Here is a 20,950-nt window from a genome sequence, read left to right on the forward strand (position 1 = left end):
GGCTCAGAAAAATAAAAGAAAATTTCCTTTAATATTTATTTTAACTTCAATTGTGTAACTTCCTTTTGACTATAACAGCAAACCTGTCTTTTCTGTCTCTTGTTTTCCAATAAATATGTCTGTTCTGTTAAGAACATACACAACTTACACAAGACCTTAGGGTTGAGGGTAGTGAGAGAGAGAGAGAGAGAGAGAGAGAGAGAGAGAGAGAGAGAGAGAGAGAGAGAGAGAGAGAGAGAGAGATAGTTCACATGGTTGTGCACCTGAACATTTTGTTCATCATCATCATCATCATCATATTATTATTATTATTATTATTATTATTATTATTATTATTATTATTATTATAAGTCATATTTCAAAATTCAAATATAGTTTGAGAGCCAAAAATCTTCATGTCTAATGGACCTAATATAGGGAAAGCAGCTTTGTAAGGAAGACGAAACAGAAAAATAAATTAGAGATTAGAAATAATATAACAATATGAACATGATTATAAGCGCGAAGGAATAAAAAATCATTGTTATTTCCCTGTGGAAAATTGTAAAATATCTTTTGGAATATCTGAGAATTATTAGTTATAATTGGTTCACTTTAAAATAAAAATGAAAAATTTGACTAGAATATTGTACATTGTACCCACTGCACTATTTAGATTTTTCGATTAACAAACGCTGTCTATTTCATTGTCAATTTTAATGTGAAAAATTATAAAATAAGAATTTTTTTAATTTATTTTTACGTATCAACATTGCTCTTATGATAATGAATTGTTTACTTATTGAATATTTAATATCTGATTTTTTTTTTTCACTGATTTTTTCATGGTTGTTTATGTAGCCAACAGATGTCACTAGTTTTGGAAGTGGTGACGCTACGTCTTTTGAAGTACAGTTTGTAACTGTTTTCCTGAAGAATCCTTGGTAGTCTCTCGACCAATCAGGAGTCATTGTTTCATTTTTTGTCTCGAAATAATGACACGAATCCTTCTGATTGGTTGAAGCTTGGAAGAAAGCCGGCAAGATGGAACTGTAAACGGTGAGAAATTAGGAAGCAATGTCAGTGCGTATTGGGGCTGAGACATATCCACACCTGCAAATAGCTACTTAAGTCATTTGGATCTGCTGTTCCAGTAATCGTCGCCATTTTATGGGCATGTGGTATGAAGGTAAGCTTTTTACAGATCTGGTTTTCATGGTTTTTGAGTTAGAAACTTTGTGGATAATTCTTTGAAATCTTTTGTATAGTAATATTTTGTTTTCATGCAGCTCTTGAAGACAAATCTAGGATTCTAAAATGCTAGAAGATTCCGGTTATGCATAAGCAGTGTTTAGTAACCAACTTTTTAGTTTCAATATCTATAAACCGAAAGTGAGATTTACTATTTAGTTTACCGTAATGTTTTTTTTTTTTTTTCAAATTTTAAGAAATTCCTACTCAAACCTTTTTGACAGTCTGTGTCTTGAATCTGCCAAAATATTTTTGGGTAAACCCTTGGTTTATTAGTTATGAACATGATCCTTATCTAAAGTAGCAAGCATTTTGCTTGGGGTAATCAATAGAAACTGCCAATCTTAAAGGCTTTTAAGTAAATCATTAAGATTTTTGGTTTATAGGGTATTTGCACGTGTAGAGCAATAAAACTGATACAATTCTTGTATTGTACAAGACTTGTATCAGTTTTATTGCTTTGCACGTGCAAATACCCTATAAACCAAAGATCTCAATGATTTACTTAAAAGCCTTATAAGATTGGCAGTTTCTATTGATTACCCCAAGCAAAATGCTTACTACTTTAGATAAGGATCATGTTCATAACTAATAAACCAAGGGTTTACCCAAAAAGATTTTGGCAGATTCAAGACATAAGACGGTCCAAAAGGTTTGAGTAGGAATTTCTTGAAATTTTGGATTTATTCTAGTTTAGCGAAAAACTGCAATTTCTTTTCATTGATATGATTTCAAAATGTTTTTTATTGGAGAGGCTTTAAAACTTCCATTTAACCCCTACGTATTTTCCATTGCAATTGTCTTAAAATTTTAGCGTAAATTTTAACCATGTTTCGGTTTTTTGGTGGGTGGGGTGCTATTTTAAACTTATAGTAGATTTTGCTTTGATTTTTCAATAATTTGATATCTAAGATAGTGGTCTTGAGCAACGGTTTAATTTCCAGAGATTTTGAATCAAAGTTTTTGTAGGTTTTCTATCGTATTTGAATTGTACTGATCTGCCAAGTCTTAAGGTTGAAAATTTTGTTTTTGGGTAACCGGTAAATCTAGCGAGTGAAGGTCTGTATATCTTCCTTATGAGACCAAGAGAGGCAAGTTTTGACTTAGGTTGCATAGTTTTCAAGATATATTTGACTTAGGTTGCATAGTTTTCAAGATATATTTTTCATTTTCTAATTTAACAGCAATGGTTGATACTAGGTTCTCTCATTTAAGCTTATTAGGGTGTCTTCAGTTTCCTAGGTGATCTTATGAAAGTGGTTTTGGTGATGAAACTAGATATATAAGGAGTTAGTAAGTTTCTATAGTTAAGTGGTGGGGCGGTAAAGGTAACGATTTGCTGAAAGAGTTGGCGTTTAATTTTAGTCTTCTTTATTTGAGAGTTCCATATGACAGTTTTATAGCTCTTAACTTTGGTTCTAAAGAATATTTCAATGTTTAAATTTAGCTTTACAAAAAACTATTGAAATTTAGCTTTAATAATTTTCTATATTTTTTAATAAGTTTAAGGTTTACTGAAAAAGGAAATTCAGTTCGGATAGTCATAATTGTGGCTGCTAGCCGTAAGTTTTGAGCAATGTCTGGAGTCAAGCTCGCTATAGTTGAGCTGTGAAATAGTATTACTGTTCTGAGTCAAATTTCTTAACATGGTTTTTACCACAATGCATTAGAAAGTGACTGGATATATTTATCCTTCTATATTTTAGAGTACTATCTAGTGATTAGTTTTTAGTGCTGCTATGGCTATATTTAAGCGTAGCAACTTTTTATATTGATGCATCGATTGGCTAGTGTTCTTTAGTGAATTGCCTTACCAGAATTGGGGTATTTTGGGGCTATCTTGTCCGGGTTTTCTTGTTTAAATCCAAGTGGGATCAATCCATTTCTTTTCACTAATCAAGTGTCATCTTAAAGTTCCACTGTCAAATTTCACTTGGTATCCATAATTGCTGCAGGTTTTTTTTTTTAGACATTTTAAAACTTAGCCTTGTTTTTAGATAATTAATTTGTCAAATCCTATCAAGTGTAGCTCATGTTAGTTTATTAAACTGAGTGAGCGCATGAGCGCAAAACTGAGTGAGCGCATGAGCGCATATGTTAAATTTTTTGGATTTTATAAAAATGTGGATGGTACAGTATTCTGATCAGTTTTTTTGTTTACAGGTTGTGTATTTGCAGTTTTTCTACTGATGGGTGTGGATAAATCGCAACTCCAGAGACTATAAGCAAGTTCTCATAACTATATATTATTACGCCGCACGAAAGAACGTAGGATTTGTACCCTACGCTCGCACAGCGCTCTATAAATTATATACTTAGCGCAGAAAAGAACGTAGAGGGTACTTGCATCTTACGTTCTTCGTGCTGCGCAAGTTAGCTGTGAGAATGTTTACTGGTTGGACGCAAGTTCCGAATCCTCGATTACTCTAATCTGATAAAATTAGAAAGAAAAATGTTCTGGTTAAACTAAACTACTCAACGGCTAAACTAAACTACTCAACCCCAGCCGGGTTGAAAAATGAAATCTTCTGGCCAAAGACAACTAAACTTCTCAACCCGGCTGGGGTCGGAAAATGAAGGGTGGCATACACACACAACAGAAAAAGGATTGTAAAAAGAGGAAATTTGAAATCTTAATAAGTAATGTAACGTCTTAACTACCATACTACAAGGGATGTTAATAAAAGATTCGACTATTTTAATCTTTTATTTTCACTACACCTGTTAATTAATTTATTTTCCACAACATTATTTAGATCTTTCCGCTCATACGTTGTTGGTCCCGTCCAGATCATCTTCCAGTGTCTTCGGTAGAAAGTTTCTTTACTGTTCCAGTTCGTGTATCGATCATTACATATAACTCATAACCATATCTGAAAGAATAAATAAGCTCATATTAATATCATGTATCTGAGGTAGTAAAAAATTTAATTATTAATCCCGCTCTTCATAGTTACACACAACTGATCATTAAACTTTAGTTATTCAATTGAATACGGGAGGAGACACTTAAAAAAGTAGAACGAACAATTTTGAAAAAATTTATTGTTCACGAACGAACAATTTTGAAAAAAATTATTGTTCACGAAATAACTGAAATAACAGACATGATTAATTTCAGTTATTGCTTAAAAACCTATGAATTATATAAATTTACAAAAACTTCCAATAAACTTTGGTTGCTTAAAAATTTGAATTAAACTTTAATTGGAAATGAACCATCAAACTAAAATATATCAAATTAGGGTATTATATAACCTGTACCTACAACCTGTACCTACGAAAAATGTTTGGTTACGCGACAGTTTTACAAGCTGAATCTTTGAAAAATTATTACATAATTAGTGCCCAAAAATGACTAGCGGGAAATTTTAAAGTTCTACAGGAGTAAAAATTTACCTGTATCCAGTATCTTAGAGTACATCCATTTGGAGCCAACTCCGAGCACAGCAATTTGAGGCCACAATTGAGGTCTACTATGCAACAATCTGAAATGATTATTATTTTCAAACCCCAATTTCTGGTAGTCAGTTTACCTAGGCTTAATTTTTCAACTGTTAAGCTTCAAAATATTTTATAGTTAAATACCAAAAATGAACTATTCAACTGTTAAGCTTCAAAATATTTTATAGTTAAATACCAAAAATGAACTAAACACACAAGGGCGGAGAAATGATTCCAAGATTTACTTTAGTACTTTTAACTGATATAGTTAGGCTTTATATATCGGTAACTACCTATATATTAAAAAAAAAGCTCTACTTTTCCTATTGCAATGCTATTTTTTTATGTCTTTAACATTAGTCTTCAATTGAAACATTTAGACAGGTCTCCACACTTCAACACCTAACGTATAATGGGTGTTCCAAATTTATAAGCAAGTTTTGTATTCGATTCTGCATTTGAGAGTAATATCTTAACATTTCATTTGAAAGTGCAAAATTCTTTTACAGTTAAGATAAAGTTAAAGGTTTTATACACCAATGTTTCTCAATGGCAGCAAATTACTCTACAATCAATGTCATTCCACAAACCTGAATATTTTATTGGCGAAAAATCAAGATATCTGTCGCATAAAGTGAGTAGCTGGCCGTTTCCGTGTAAGCTCCTGTCATTAAGGTCTGCTTAAAACCTGGCAAGTAAATTGAACATTGAATTGTGGTAATATGCAAAATCTTATAACCCTTGAATTGGCAAAGAAACCCTTCCACTTAGAAAAATAATTTGAATATTTATGTGTGGTGATAAGCAAAATCTCCTATAACCCTACATAGAAAAAGTAATTTGAAAAGATTTAAAATTTGGACTAATTTACATATAATTTTCATTCATGTCAAGATATTCTATATACGGTGGGTATGTAACACTTTAAACATAGAATTGCTATCGCCAGCCTATCTAAATATACTAATATAACCTTTCATCCTTCCCTTAGTTTTCCTTTCACATCTAAACAATATTACTAAAGTGCTAATAAACAAATTTCTCTAGCGTGAAGCTGAATTTTTCATTTCTATAGATAAAAGAGGGATTGATTGAATTTTTTTCAATAGTCTATGTATAGAATTTTTGAAAGAATTTGAGTTTAATTGTCAATAAGCTCCCAATGGATCGCTTCCAGAGTGAAACCCTCGTTAATGAAAATGCAACAGTTATCATCCTCACCAATTTGAGAAACTGAAAGTGATCAAAAGTCAAAACTTACCAAAAAATCACTAAGAATCTAAATATATCAGAACTGTAAATCTCTCGTGTCAAGAACAAAATCAGCCTCGAAGGCTCAAGATTTTATTTAAAACATACTTTTAGAAATAAATTGAATACCTTTAAACATAAAATTTTACAAATAATGCTTGAAATTAAACCGATTCATGAAGAGATCAACAAATTTAGAACAAAAATATTAGTCATTTGAGAAAATGAGAAAAGTAGTTTTTGCTCATATGTATGTCAAATTGCAGGAAAATAGATTAAAATGAAAATCTTACACATTAAATTTAAATTACTATGATGATTTATACCAATCGAAGATATATTCAATTACCAAATGTTAATTTTGCATGAAAAAATTTGATAACCAAGACTACCCAAGACAAATTCAAATACTTTTGTAGAAATAGAGAATAGTGGGAATAAAAGTTATATGCTTGTGAAAAAAAAGTAAACCAATAGTATATAAAGACAAAACCTGCCAAGAAATATGTAAGAAAAAGTCCATATGAATCTCTGGAAACAGTGTAAAAAGGAAAACCGTTTTAAAGATGTCTCCAGAAATTAATTCGCTTAAGGTCATCAAAACCGCTGGAACATTTTACTTAGGATTACAAATCGCCACAGTTGTGTTCCGGCACAAGCTAAAAGAAACCAAGATCAATATTCACAATAGCACAACCTCAAGACAAAGAGTATGCGAAGAAAAGACAAGAAAAAAATACCAGAAGACAACGCAATAGGAAGAAAGGATAACTATAGCAGATAAGAGGCTAGAATAAAACATTGCTTTTAGAAAACTAAAGATAATTAGAAAACAGGTGCTAAAAAAATACTAAAAAGACTAGATCAGAAAAGAAAAAGGAGATTGGAAAATTACATTAAAAAATCATAAGTGATAACAAAAAAAAGGCTATGTAATATATTCTAGTATAAAAAACCTACAGTAATTTGTAATGTGAACTAAAAGTATAGTTACAATAGAAGTTTATTAATCAAAATTACAGTTTTGTGACATTTTCTATAATTTTTTCCTTGTCATTTCCTTCTTGACTTCACTAAATATGTAGCTTTACTGTTGGCGTTTCTACGTTCAGCTTGTTTGTAGTTCCTTTTTCTAGTTTCAAACACACCTGGAAGAAATCAAAGCAATAATGTACATATTAAATCTTTTGATTAGTCTTATCTTTTCCTTGAAGGTATCTAACAATATTTGTTAAGTTGTATTTAAACAAAATATTTTTCATTTCACTTTGGATCAGATTAAATAAAATTTATTCACGAAAATATATTACCAATTCCTCTTACCTTTCAAAATGGATATATTCTAATAGTCATTCTACCCATTGAAAAACCGCAGTTTTAATATATTCTTTTGCATGAAGCTAAACATCTTAATAATCTGGAAAAAAAAATATACTGTATTCACAATCTTGCAAGCTATACACATTCACCATCTTATATGTTTAGCCATTGACAATCTTAAAAGTCGAGACAGTCACAACCTTATAATTTTACCTTACATGTTTTACACATTCACAATCTTAAAATCTTTACACAATCACAATCTTTCAAGTTTACCTTACAAGTTTTGCACATTCACAATCTTACATGTTTACCTTAAAAGTTTTGCACATTCACAATCTTGCAAGCTTTACACTCACAATCTAGCAGGCTTTTACACATTGACAATCTTGAAACTTACATATTCACAACCTGACAAGTTGTATATATTCACAAACCCACGCACATCGTGCAAACAATTATCATCTTTAGTGGGAAGGGCATTCGTTATATGACTTATCTTTCCCTGAGAGACAAGCAAATGTCTATCAATTACAACTATTTAAAAAACTAACATTAAATCTAATATACAACAACAACAAATAAAACAGTTTTTAGTCCACCTATGGGTTTTAGCTAGTTCTCATCACCACGCTGACCGGTGCAGACTGGTGATGGTCGGGACATTGACCGTTCACAGCAAACCAACCTTTAGTAAGTGATTCACCTTGTCATTTGTTTTAGTTCTACTTTCATTTTGAACATTTTTTGTTCTAGCTTCATTTTGAAAATTTTATTTTCTATAGTAGACCATTTAATTAAATTCATTTGTTACCAAAATATCTGACCATCAAAATCTGAGACTTACCCCCTGGTAACCAACGCCAAACACCATGTTCAAAATAAAGGCTTTTACACGATCTGCAAAATTAATTTTTACTTTAGCCGGGTACCTAATGGACATTTACTAATTACGCTCAAGAGTCTAATTAGATTTCCCTATTACTGTACCTCCTCTGATATTCAAGTTGCGGCTAATTTAAAAACTTAAGATAAAATTTTCACTGAGAATGACTTCTTCCATTTTCAAATCTGGAGAAATTCCGATTCCAAATCTAAACGATGGCTAAAATTTTCGTGTTTTAAAAGTTAGTTAAAATTGACATTTCAAAGTTATTTGCCTAATTGACATTATGTCAAACAAAGGTCTAAAGTTTTATTTACCTACCAGTACTGAAGGTTTAAATTTGTGAGTCAATTTCCATGTACATATTCTTAATTTACTCCACTCCGGCCGAATAAAATTTTCCTTATAAAAATCCTTCTGGTTCGTATGCATCGAGTTCATCGTTCAAGCTTCAGAACCTCAGTCAGTATGGTCATTAAAAATCTGGAAAAGAAAATTCATTAATGTGTGCAAATATTTCAGCAACTAAGACAATTTGAAGAGTTTACCAGCGAGAATATGCTAATTTTCATATTTACCTAGAGATCCATTTTTAAAGTAATAGCAGCATTATTGAAATACTAAATTTCTATTACAACTTGTGCTGAAAATATATATATTTTTTAAGAATCTAATTTGCTTCACTTAAACTGCATGACTAAAACGCCTGGTAAAAATACTAAACTATTTACGCGTGAAGCTGTCGAAATAATTCAGACAAAATTGAGAGTAATTAAATGCAAAAAGGCTTAAGTACACATCGTCACGTATTAAAACCAAGATGGACAGTAAGAAAATAAAAATATTAAAATTTAATAAGTTTCTACAACACTCAGTGTTACTGAAGCAGAATATTCTTTTTTAAATATGACAAAGCCAAGGAAATGTAGGTTATCAAACTAATCTTTATATGGAAGTGCTAAAGATTCTTTAACTGGAAAAAAAATTCCCTTTGTAGAAAAATATCTTAAAGTTCAGAATTCAAATGGGTAAATGTGAATTTTTAGCCAAATACAACCATATATTTTTCTCAACTTAAATCAATTTTCTGCATTTCTGACCATGATTACTTGGGCAAACTCACTTTTACGAGCTTTTGGACCCCCTTACATGAAGCAACTATGGGGGACTCCAAGTGGAGAAACCGGGGTGTGAGTGGGGAAATGCCCAAAACGAGTGATTTGGAGCAACAATAACGGTCAGAAAGGCAGGGTAAACAAGATAACCAGTTGGAAAAATATAGGGATATTTTCGGTTTCACAAATAATAGATCATGTAAGCGGCTGGAAATTGAATTATAATTATCTATGATTCACTTCACTAATTTTTTTTTTGCTCTGCCATGACTCGCTTTGCTCGTAAAATTAACATTACATTACATCACTTGCTCTGTTCTGGCAAACAGCACAATGTGAAGCGCGTGCAAGGCCCGTGGGTCATTATTTCAGGGATAGATTATACTTCCACATAAGCAACAATAGCTATGTACTGAACAGAGGATTCAACAATACCGAAGTAGATAAAATCACCTAATTTTGAAGTAGTTTTACTTCAATCTTGAAGTCATGATTATAGTCACGTTGGTATTGAAGGGGAGGGTGTAAAATATGGCTGTTTTAAAACATGCGGGAACTTGCACACATTTGAAGTTCTTGGTAATGATAGTCAAAACAGCTGGCAAAATCAAACAACGCATGCGTATTAACTTGAAATCTCACAAAATAAACAATGAGCTTGTGAGAAATAGATTTCACATACTAATCAACCTACAGAAATTATACCCCAGCCCCAATTAAACAAAGAAGCCAAACTAGCCAAAACTCGTTATTTTATACCTAGAAATTGAACTATCATATAATAACCATCAAAAAATGCAATTTATATTCCCTTACTCAAATATGCAAGAAAAATCTTATAAATCAAAATGCTTTCAATGAAAAACAATCAAAGTTAAGATTGCCTACAAAAGCCTACAAAAGCCTTCAAAAGTGTGTAACCGGTCACTGATCCTTCACAAGTACAAGTGTGTAACCAAAGTCACAAGCTTTAAAAGTGTGCTACCTATGCCATAACCTTCACAAGTGTGCTACCTATGCCATAACCTTCACAAGTGTGCTACCTATGCCATAACCTTCACAAGTGTGCTACCTATGCCATAACCTTCACAAGTGTGCTACCTATGCCATAACCTTCACAAGTGTGCTACCTATGCCATAACCTTCACAAGTGTGCTACCTATGCCATAACCTTCACAAGTGTGCTACCTATGCCATAACCTTCACAAGTGTGCTACCTATGCCATAACCTTCACAAGTGTGTAACCAAGTCTGCGAACCTCCACAAGTGTGTAACCAAGTCTGCGAACCTCCACAAGTGTGTAACCAAGTCTGCGAACCTCCACAAGTGTGTAACCAAGTCTGCGAACCTCCACAAGTGTGTAACCAAGTCTGCGAACCTCCACAAGTGTGTAACCAAGTCTGCGAACCTCCACAAGTGTGTAACCAAGTCTGCGAACCTCCACAAGTGTGTAACCAAGTCTGCGAACCTCCACAAGTGTGTAACCAAGTCTGCGAACCTCCACAAGTGTGTAACCAAGTCTGCGAACCTCCACAAGTGTGTAACCAAGTCTGCGAACCTCCACAAGTGTGTAACCAAGTCTGCGAACCTCCACAAGTGTGTAACCAAGTCTGCGAACCTCCACAAGTGTGTAACCAAGTCTGCGAACCTCCACAAGTGTGTAACCAAGTCTGCGAACCTCCACAAGTGTGTAACCAAGTCTGCGAACCTCCACAAGTGTGTAGCCAAGTCTGCGAACCTTGACAAGTGTGTAGCCAAGTCTGCGAACCTTGACAAGTGTGTAGCTAAGTCTGCGAACCTTCACAAGAATAATAAAGATGGCGAACCTTCACAAATGTGTAATCAGTCACTAAACCTTCACAAGTGTGTAATCAGTCACTAAACCTTCACAAGTGTGTAATCAGTCACTAAACCTTCACAAGTGTGCAACCTGTGTCATAACCTTCATAAGTGTGCAACCTGTGCCACAACCTTCACAAGTGTGCAACCTACTGTAAGTCAGTGAACCTTCACAAGTGTGCAACCTACTGTAAGTCAATGAACTTTCACAAGTGTGTAATAAAGTCTTCAAACCTTCACAAGTGAGTAAATAAGTCTTCAAACCCTCACAAGTGTGCAATAAAGACGACAAACCTTCACAAGTGTGTAATCTGAGTCACTAAACCTTCACAAGTGTGTAACCAAAGTCAATGAACCTTCACAAGCGTGCAACCTGAGTCATAGCCTTCACAAGTGTATAACCTTCACAAGTGTGTAATTAAGTCTGTGAACCTTCACAAGTATATAACCACAGTCACTAAACCTTCACAAGTATGTAATTAAAGTTGCTGAACCTTCACAAGTATGTAACCAAAGCCAGTAAACCTTCACAAATGTGAAGCCAAACCCAGTAAACCTTCACAAATATATAACCACAGTCACTAATCCTTCACAAGTATGTAATCAAAGTTACTGAACCTTCACAAGTATGTAACCAAAGCCAGTGAACCTTCACAAATGTGAAACCAAACCCAGTAAACCTTCACAAATGTGTAACCATATCCAGTAAACCTCCACAAATGTGTAACCATATCCAGTATACCTTCACAAATGTGTAACCAAAGCCAGTATACCTTCACAAATGTGTAACCAAAGCCAGTATACTTTCACAAATGTGTAACCAAAGCCAGTATACTTTCACAAATGTGTAACCAAAGCCAGTATACCTTCACAAATGTGTAACCAAAGTCAGTAAACCTTCACAAGTGTGTAACCAAAGTCAGTAAACCTTCACAAGTGTGTAACCAAAGTCAGTAAACCTTTACAAGTGTGTAACCAAAGTCTAATCCCTCACAAGGGTGTAAACAAAGTCGGCAAACCTTCACAAATGTGTAACCAAAGTCAGTAAACCTTCACTAATGTGTAATCAAAGTCACTGAACCTTCACAAGTATGTAACCAAAGTCGGTAAACCTTCACAAGTATGTAACCAAAGTCAGTAAACCTTCACAAATGTTTAACAAAAGTCAGTAAACCTTCACAAAAATGTAACCAAAGTCGGTAAACCTTCACAAATGTGTAACCAAAGCCAGTAAACCTTCACATATGCGTAACCAAAGCCAGTAAACCTTCACATATGCGTAACCAAAGCCAGCAAACCTTCACAAATGCGTAACCAAAGCCAGCAAACCTTCACAAATGTGTAACCAAATCCAGAAAACCTGCACAAGTTTGTAACCAAAGTCAGTAAACCTTCACAAATGTGTAACCAAAGTTAGTAAACCTTCACAACTGTGTAACCAAAGTTAGTAAACCTTCACAAATATGTAACCAAAGTAAAAAACCTTCACAAATGTGTAACCAAAGTCAGTAAACCTTCACAAATGTGTAACCAAAGTCAGTAAACCTTCACAAATGTGTAACCAAAGTCAGTAAACCTTCACAAATGTGTAACCAAAGTCAGTAAACCTCCACCAATTTGTAACCAAAGTCAGTAAACCTTCACAACTGTGTAACCAAAGTCAGTAAACCTTCACAACTGTGTAACCAAAGTCAATAAACCTTCACAACTATGTAACCAAAGTCAGTAAACCTTCACAACTGTGTAACCAAATTCAATAAAACTTCACAACTGTGTAACCAAAGTCAGTAAACCTTCAAAACTGTGAAACCAAAGTCAGTAAACCTCCAAAACTGTGTAACCAAAGTCAGTAAACCTCCACAACTGTGTAACCAAAGTCAGTAAACCTTCACAACTGTGTAACCAAAGTCAACAAACCTTCACAAACGTGTAACCAAAGTCAACAAACAAGGTGTAACCAAAGTCAACAAACCTTCACAAATGTGTAACCAAAGTCAACAAACCTTCACAACTGTGTAACCAAAGTCGGTAAACTTTAACAAGTGTGTAACCAAAGTCAGTAAACCGTCAGTAAACCTTCACTAATGTGTAACCAAAGTCAGTAAACCTTCACAACTGTGTAACCAAAGTCAGTAAACCTTCACAAATGTGTAACCAAAGTCAATAAACCTCCACAACTGTGTAACCAAAGTCAATAAACCCCCACAACTGTGTAACCAAAGTCAATAAACCCCCACAACTGTGTAACCAAAGTCAATAAACCTCCACAACTGTGTAACCAAAGTCAATAAACCTCCACAACTGTATAACCAAAGTCAATAAACCTCCACAACTGTGTAACCAAAGTCAATAAACCTCCACAACTGTGTAACCACACAACTGTGTAACCAGAGTCAGTAAACCTTCACAACTGTGTAACCAAAGTCAGTAAACCTCCATAACTGTGTAACCAAAGTCAGTAAACTTCCACAAATGTTTAACCAAAGTCAACAAACCTTCACAAATGTGTAACCAAAGTCAACAAACCTTCACAAATGTGTAACCAAAGTCAATAAACCTTCACAAGTGTGTAACCAAAGTCAATAAACCTTCACAAGTGTGTAACCAAAGTCAATAAACCTTCACAACTGTGTAACCAAAGTCAATAAACCTTCACAACTGTGTAACCAAAGTCAGTAAACCTCCACAAATGTTTAACCAAAGTCAACAAACCTTCACAAATGTGTAACCAAAGTCAAGAAACCTTCACAAATGTGTAACCAAAGTCAAGAAACCTTCACTAATGTGTAACCAAAGTCAAGAAACCTTCACAACTATGTAACCAAAGTCAGTGAACCTTCTCAAGTGTGTAAGCGAAGTCAGTGAACCTTCTCAAGTGTGTAAGCGAAGTCAGTGAACCTTCTCAAGTGTGTAAGCGAAGTCAGTGAACCTTCTCAAGTGTGTAAGCGAAGTCAGTGAACCTTCTCAAGTGTGTAAGCGAAGTCAGTGAACCTTCTCAAGTGTGTAAGCGAAGTCAGTGAACCTTCTCAAGTGTGTAAGCGAAGTCAGTGAACCTTCTCAAGTGTGTAAGCGAAGTCAGTGAACCTTCTCAAGTGTGTAAGCGAAGTCAGTGAACCTTCTCAAGTGTGTAAGCGAAGTCAGTGAACCTTCACAAGTGTGTAAGCGAAGTCAGTGAACCTTCACAAGTGTGTAAGCGAAGTCAGTGAACCTTCACAAGTGTGTAAGCGAAGTCAGTGAACCTTCACAAGTGTGTAAGCAAAGTCAGTGAACCTTCACAAGTGTGTAAGCGAAGTCAGTGAACCTTCACAAGTGTGTAAGCAAAGTCAGTGAACCTTCACAAGTGTGTAAGCGAAGTCAGTGAACCTTCACAAATGTGTAACCAAAATCGCTAAACCTGTACTATTGTAACCAAATTCGCCAAAATTAATTTTGTAACCACAGAAATGTTAACCTTCACTACTATGAGATTCAGGGCCTGTGTAACACGGTTTTTTGGACTTTGCTCCTTATCGAAGCATCGGATGTAGCTGAAAGTTGACATATGTATATTTTACAACCACACACAAATTTTGTCAGCATTATCAATAACCTAAACTCGATAGTTTTAATTTTTATAGAGTAAAAATGATCTAGCCGACGCCATGGCCAGTGATAACGAGCCAAGAGTTGAAAACATTCATTACGTAAGCAATGTAAACATCTTTTGACAAAATTTTGCCCCGCCCATCCACCAGACACCCATTCACCTCCTTCCATCGGCTCTGAAACCCATAACAGTCAAGAATGGCTAACAGGATTTGGAATTGCCCCCGTGGTTGCAAAACTGCATTTGTCTTACGACTTGCAACTTTATACAGTCAAGAAAAAGCCCGTGGCCATATTTACTATAGCCTGAATAGGTAATTATTCAGTTTCTAGTTTAAATCCAATGTTTAAGGTCTGATTTGTATTTAGCGTAACATGCTTATAATACTTGTAATATTACGTCATTCAGGCTTTTGAATATTTCCATTAACTATTCACTATGCCACCACGAGAGAAAGAAAGAGATTGTATGTAAACAGTCTTTATATAACTATTTTTGTTAAAATGATATTTTTTGTGCTAAAATCTCCATCAGACCAACGGATCATCCGATATAATTTTTGTTCTTCTTGGCTATGTTTTGGGCATGACTGCATTTTGTAAATAAATCATGAATAGTTTTAGGAGTTTTATTTGTACATCTAATGGGAATTTATAGAAGTAAAGTGAACATAATTCATTTATCCTTTAAAATAATTACTACATGTAGCCAAACAAATAGTAGTAAAGATGATAATGCAATGAAGGAATGATACCATACTTTATCTTAGCTTCAACATCGGCAATAACATACCCAGTTGCCATAATTTGTCCGCTTAATGAAATAACCTATCATCTAATGTTAAACTTAATTTCTGAGGAGGCCATGGCTTATTGCACAGTGAAAAAACATGACAAAGACTTTATGAATGGCGGAACGATACATAAATGTGGGTGGGGTATCTGTGCTAGCCTAGTAATACTACTGTAGCAGTATAGCCGCAACAGTAGAATACATGAATTAAACGTTTAGGCCAACTGCTGGGATCCTTGAGGATCATTTAGCACTTCTTACAACTACTCGAGAAATGAGTTTTTATAGCCAGAATTTAAATTTTCTGATCCAACAATGTCCATGATAGCCTTCAGTGTTATCCTGAATTATAACGAGGCCAAAGTGGGTGGAGCCTCTTGAAGTCATCATTCTGACGATAATTATTGGTGAAGGTTTAAAGCCAAAATATGGTACCGGCTTTCTTTTTTTTTACAGTAAATAGGTAGGTAGATAGACAATAGATAAAAATTGCTTGACATTGGATATAGCAGTTATCAAATCAAGCTGGTCTACTACGTTTTTGAAAATTACCAACTATTCCATACACTTTGTCAATCTGATTGTGACCTATAAAGTAGACTGTAATTTCTTAGGAAACTTATTTTGGGAGTTAGACAAATAATCTTAGTGTTTTTGTATTTATTAACATATTTTGTTCGTTTGTTCATTATGACAATTCTCAGTGGAGAGGTTTCAGAGTTCATAAAGGTGTACTGCTTTGCTTTTATTTACACTTTTGTGTCATTGTTGGCAGAGGTATAGCCTTCGTTACGTATAACCAATCATCGATCGAGAAAGAGAGAAGAAATGCCGTCATAAGTTACGTAACGAGTGCGTTCAAAACCTTTTCTCTGAGTAAATTGGCCCGTCTTCAAAAATCGTCACTTTTACTTAATAAAGTACCAAATTTATTCAACCTACGTAATGCAGAATATAGTCAAAATTTATGTGTAGATATAATGTGCATTCTGAATAAGCGTTATATTTATGAAATTCATAGAAAAAAAGTTATTGCGAAAAAACCGTGTTACAGAGGCCCTGAATCTCATAGTAGTGTGTAATTTAAGTCAACATTCACAAATGTGTAATCAAGAGTTTCTAAACCTTAGCAATGTGTAACCAGTCACTAAATCCTCACCTCAAGTGTGTAACCAGTCACCAAAAAAACAAATTTGTGTAACTATTGTCACTAAGCATTCACATCTGTATAACCAAAATCACTGATTCACATTTGTATAACTTAAACTGCAAACTTCACTATTGAGTAATTGCTTACCCCATTGTCATTTAATACATTTTACTTTTAATGAATTTAAAGTTATAAGAACAAGCTTGCAACTTTAAAGTAGCCAAGTTTGAACGGGGTGCGCGTGTTTCAAGTCTCTGAATCCGTGAAATGCATGAATTAGGTTTCAAATTGGGGATACTTAACTGTGCAAGTTCACCGAAGCTGAACTTCAAAGTACTTCGTTGATTTAAGAAGCTATTTATTTTCCTCTAATATCAAAACCTAAAAATATACCAGCAGAAGTTGTATGAAATTAAATACCGAAGTCTATGTAATTACTTTATTAAAAAGTGCACTAGTAAAAGTACGCAAGTGCTTAGGTTAGATAGATTAATAAAATGTAAAATAGGCAAAAGATTGATTACTGTCCTTTCACACACAAACCTGGGAACTTGTGTAAAGACATTCAACGTTTGATCAACAGTAGTAGTCACTTGTAACCTAAAGTCTACTTCAATCACAACCCATCAGTTTTGATGGAAAACTTAGGCAAAATTAAGATTTAAAAATCACTGGAAAAACAAAGTTACACAATATAAACCTCAATCTTCACTTTATAATTTATTCTATCAAATAAAAATATGCTATAAATTCACAATAGCCCAAAATAATCACAAAACCTGTGGTAAAATATTTAACCTGTGGCAAAAAAAAAAGTACACTAGTTTTAAGATATCCAATAAACTTTGCTTCCAAATATCCTCTCGATGGCAACGGACAATTACCAAAATTGCATGAAAAGATTTACCACAATTTTACACTACAGCGAATGTTAATTCTTTTTCCATGGGATATACTAAAAGGCTTCAAAATAGGAAAAAAAACAATACTGTATAGATATTAAAGTTTTATTGCTTTGCACGTGCAAGCTCTAACTAGAAATCTCAAGGCAAAGGCCAGTTAAGCAGTCAAAGCCTACTTGCAAAATATATAAGAACAGGTACTTGAACAGAGGACATAAACCCACTTTTCAAGTACGGAGGACTCGCAAACGAAAGTATGATGAACTGTGTGAAAAGTATGGAATTTGGATAATTTGACAAGGCGAGGTCACCTTAAAAGACCAAATTTGCAACAGCAATAATCTAATTTCACAGTGCAATACTTGGAATATGGGCACGGAACACCATGAATAAAGTACACAATTCTTCAAAAAGAATACTTACATAAAATATCCACAATTGACGTTCACATTCTCAGCTCCATGTCGTAAAAGGCGTTGAGAAGTCTGAAGGTTCAGAATAGAACTTTGAAAATCAAGGAAGCAGAAATCCTTGTTCCGTCGTCCCTGGGAGACAGTGACTCCATCTGTATTTGGTCTTCATGACCATTATTGCTTATGCAAATCCTAACCTTTTTCTTTTATAAAATTGTCCATTAGAAGACATTTTATTGATACCGAAGAACACAAGTTTTATTAAAACTAATAAAATTTCACATCCAATTAAATTAAAAAAAAAGTTTCTACTCCTTACCTAGGAAAAAAGATGATAAAATTTCAAATATTTTCAAAATTCTTTTGTGAAAAGCAGGATTACACTAATTGCATAGGTGAAAAAAGAGGATGGGAAATAAAAACAGGGCACAATTGAAGTGAATCACTGGGCAAGATCTACTCTCTTATTTGGTACAGTTTGCAATTTTGCTTCACAATGTATGTGATACAAGTATAATTTCAATTACTTCAATAACCGTACGAAACGTTCAATAAATGTTTTGCAATTAATTTAGTAGCATCGAACATTTTAGGAATCAAGGTGTGGTAGAACGTTTAGAGTTAACTGAATGAGGAAATGTGGTTTTATTCGTGAATTACCTGACATCTGCGTTTACCTAAAACTCACCTTCAAAATAAGCAATTTTTCTAGACATCGTTATTGCATAGTGCTTATGCTCTTACATTGACATATTTTGATAAGAAGTGGCTAATCAGTTGTTACAATTTTAAGAATACTACGTACTTAAGATAATGCACATGTCTAGTTATAAGGGCAGTTACTACTAGATAGGAGAGAGCTTACCTACTTTAAGTATCATCGTATTACGAAAAAAAAAAAAATAAAAAAAAAATAAAAAAAGGAATAATGATGGAAAAAATAAACCTTAGCAGAGTGTTTTCATGAAATGACTCTCGTTAATTTACCTCATCTGAAAAAAGCAGCTCATAAACCAAAGGAAAAACACCCCTCTTAACTAGACAGCGAGCGTTTGAACGAATGCCTCGCGTGAATAATTGAAATTGAATTTAAATCGTTTACCAAAAGCAGCTCATAACACAGAGGAACCCTCTTACCTTATGCATTTTTAGCGGGAAATATCTGGCGTATCATTGGCTGATTCTTTCTCAGTTCCGATTGGTGATTGTTTGTTACGTCATGCAATCGTACTTTATGAATGAATTTAACTTGGTAGTAGTGAAATACTTGTACTTTTTACAGATAAGTTATGATTTGAGAATTACAAATTTTACGGAAAAAGACTCAGAATAGTTATTAATTTAGTAATGAACAAATAATGGATCTTGTTGAAGGGTATAGCTCAAATAAATACGTCATATTCGAAGGACTACTTGACTATATGCTGGCTACGATGTTAGATGTGCATGCGTTTGTATGTTAACCTGTAGTAACCCAAGGCAACAGCCAATCACTGCTGAGGATGATATAGTCAATCAAAGGAGTAGAATTTACCGCCAAAAGAGAGGTCCAGGAACTTATGAGTTGCTGGTTGAAAACCCTACCTGGATTTCCTTAAAATCGTATTTAAATTCTTCAACTATGGGGAACGGGAGCTGAAGTTTTTTATGTTTTTCTTATTAGGTAAATTAGAGATACTTTTCCTTCAAAATATATAGAAACAGTCCCTTAATGAAGACTGTCCATTAACACGCATTTTAATCAGAGGGATAATTTCTTTTCAACAAATATATATTGAGAACATGTCTCTGTGGCGTCATAATGTGTAGGATGAAAAACAGCTTGTAAAAACCGACCGATTAATTAATAATCTCTGTACTTGATTTGAGTAAATTATAGAGAAACACTTGACAGATGCTATTATCATACAGAGTTAAATAGAGAAGGAATTACGTGACTTTAGTCCCTGTTTTATTAAATTTCAAGTACCTATTTTATTACATTTCAAGGAAAATGTAATTTGAACAGATTATTGCCAAATAATTATCTTTATTAGGAAGTACGTCATTATAAGGTTTATTAACAACAGTATACATATTTCGAGTACATTACAACTTAAAATTTGCAACTTCTATGGAAACAAACTTAAAAAAATAATCTTGAATTTGTGAAATTGATTCGTTCGCCAGCAGACCCCATAAATCAGACAAACCCTCTTGCCTTATGCATTTTTTTTTCTTTTTAGCGGGAAACATCTGTTGTCTCATTGGCCGATTCGTCCTCTGCTGTGATTGGTTGTTGTAAGTGACGTTATACACGCTCGTATTTTATGAATGAACTCAACTGGGTAGTGGTAAAATATCTATAGTTATTGTAGATAAATTAAGACTTATAAATTAATTTTTTATGAGAAAAAATTCTAAATATTATTAATATAAAATCATAATAGATAATGTACCTTGTTCAAATGCCTAAGCTAAATAAATACGACATTTTCGATGGAATAAGTTACGGGGTTCTGGCTACGATGTTAGTTGTGTATGTGTGAATTTGTACGCAAAGACAACAACCAATCACAGCTGAGAAGATACAGCCAATCAGAGGACTGGAATATCTCGCCAAGCGAGAGTTCCAGGTACTTATGAGTTGCTCTTCGCTGAACTTACCCGAATTTTTATAAATTGCCTTTAAACGCTCTAGCTGGGAGAGGGTGATGACCTGAAGATTTTTCAATGGAATTTTATATATATATATATATATATATATATATATATATATATATATATATATATATATATATATATATATATATATATATATATATATATATATATATATATATATATTCAAAATAAATAGAAATAGTCTCTTATAAGATGTTTTAGTAACCATTTTATCGAAGGGATACATTCTAATTACCTAGTGTGACGTAATACGGAGTGGGATGAACTTTAATGCTTGTCTAAATGATTGATCAATTCTGTTTGCTGGTTTGAATGAGGTATTGAGTAACAAGTTGCTAATATTCGATATTCAAATAA

General features: G+C 33.7%; 2 long non-coding RNA genes across 5 annotated transcripts in view; one reads left to right on the forward strand and one right to left on the reverse strand.

Moving 5' to 3' along the window:
* The first annotated feature begins 525 nt into the window (after positions 1-525).
* LOC137641966 (uncharacterized) lies at positions 526-3,927 on the forward strand. The gene is made up of 2 exons (XR_011044614.1): positions 526-1,168; positions 3,394-3,927. It is a non-coding gene; the product is annotated as an uncharacterized lncRNA (long non-coding RNA).
* The window catches only part of LOC137641965 (uncharacterized), a 55,318-nt gene continuing 38,291 nt past the window's right edge, over positions 3,924-20,950 (reverse strand). The window contains exons 1-7 of one of the 4 annotated variants that reach the window (XR_011044610.1): positions 17,940-18,000; positions 8,453-8,614; positions 7,249-7,342; positions 6,946-7,073; positions 5,265-5,362; positions 4,630-4,718; positions 3,924-4,103 (exon numbers count right to left, since the gene is read on the reverse strand). This is a non-coding gene — a long non-coding RNA (uncharacterized lncRNA). Of the gene's footprint in view, positions 4,104-4,629; positions 4,719-5,264; positions 5,363-6,919; positions 7,074-7,248; positions 7,343-8,448; positions 8,615-17,939; positions 18,001-20,950 lie in introns of those variants that run through there. The other 3 variants (XR_011044613.1, XR_011044612.1, XR_011044611.1) reach the window with 3 other exon arrangements.

This window comes from Palaemon carinicauda, chromosome 6 (genome assembly GCF_036898095.1).
Source record: "Palaemon carinicauda isolate YSFRI2023 chromosome 6, ASM3689809v2, whole genome shotgun sequence".
Taxonomy (NCBI): Eukaryota; Metazoa; Arthropoda; class Malacostraca; order Decapoda; family Palaemonidae; genus Palaemon; species Palaemon carinicauda.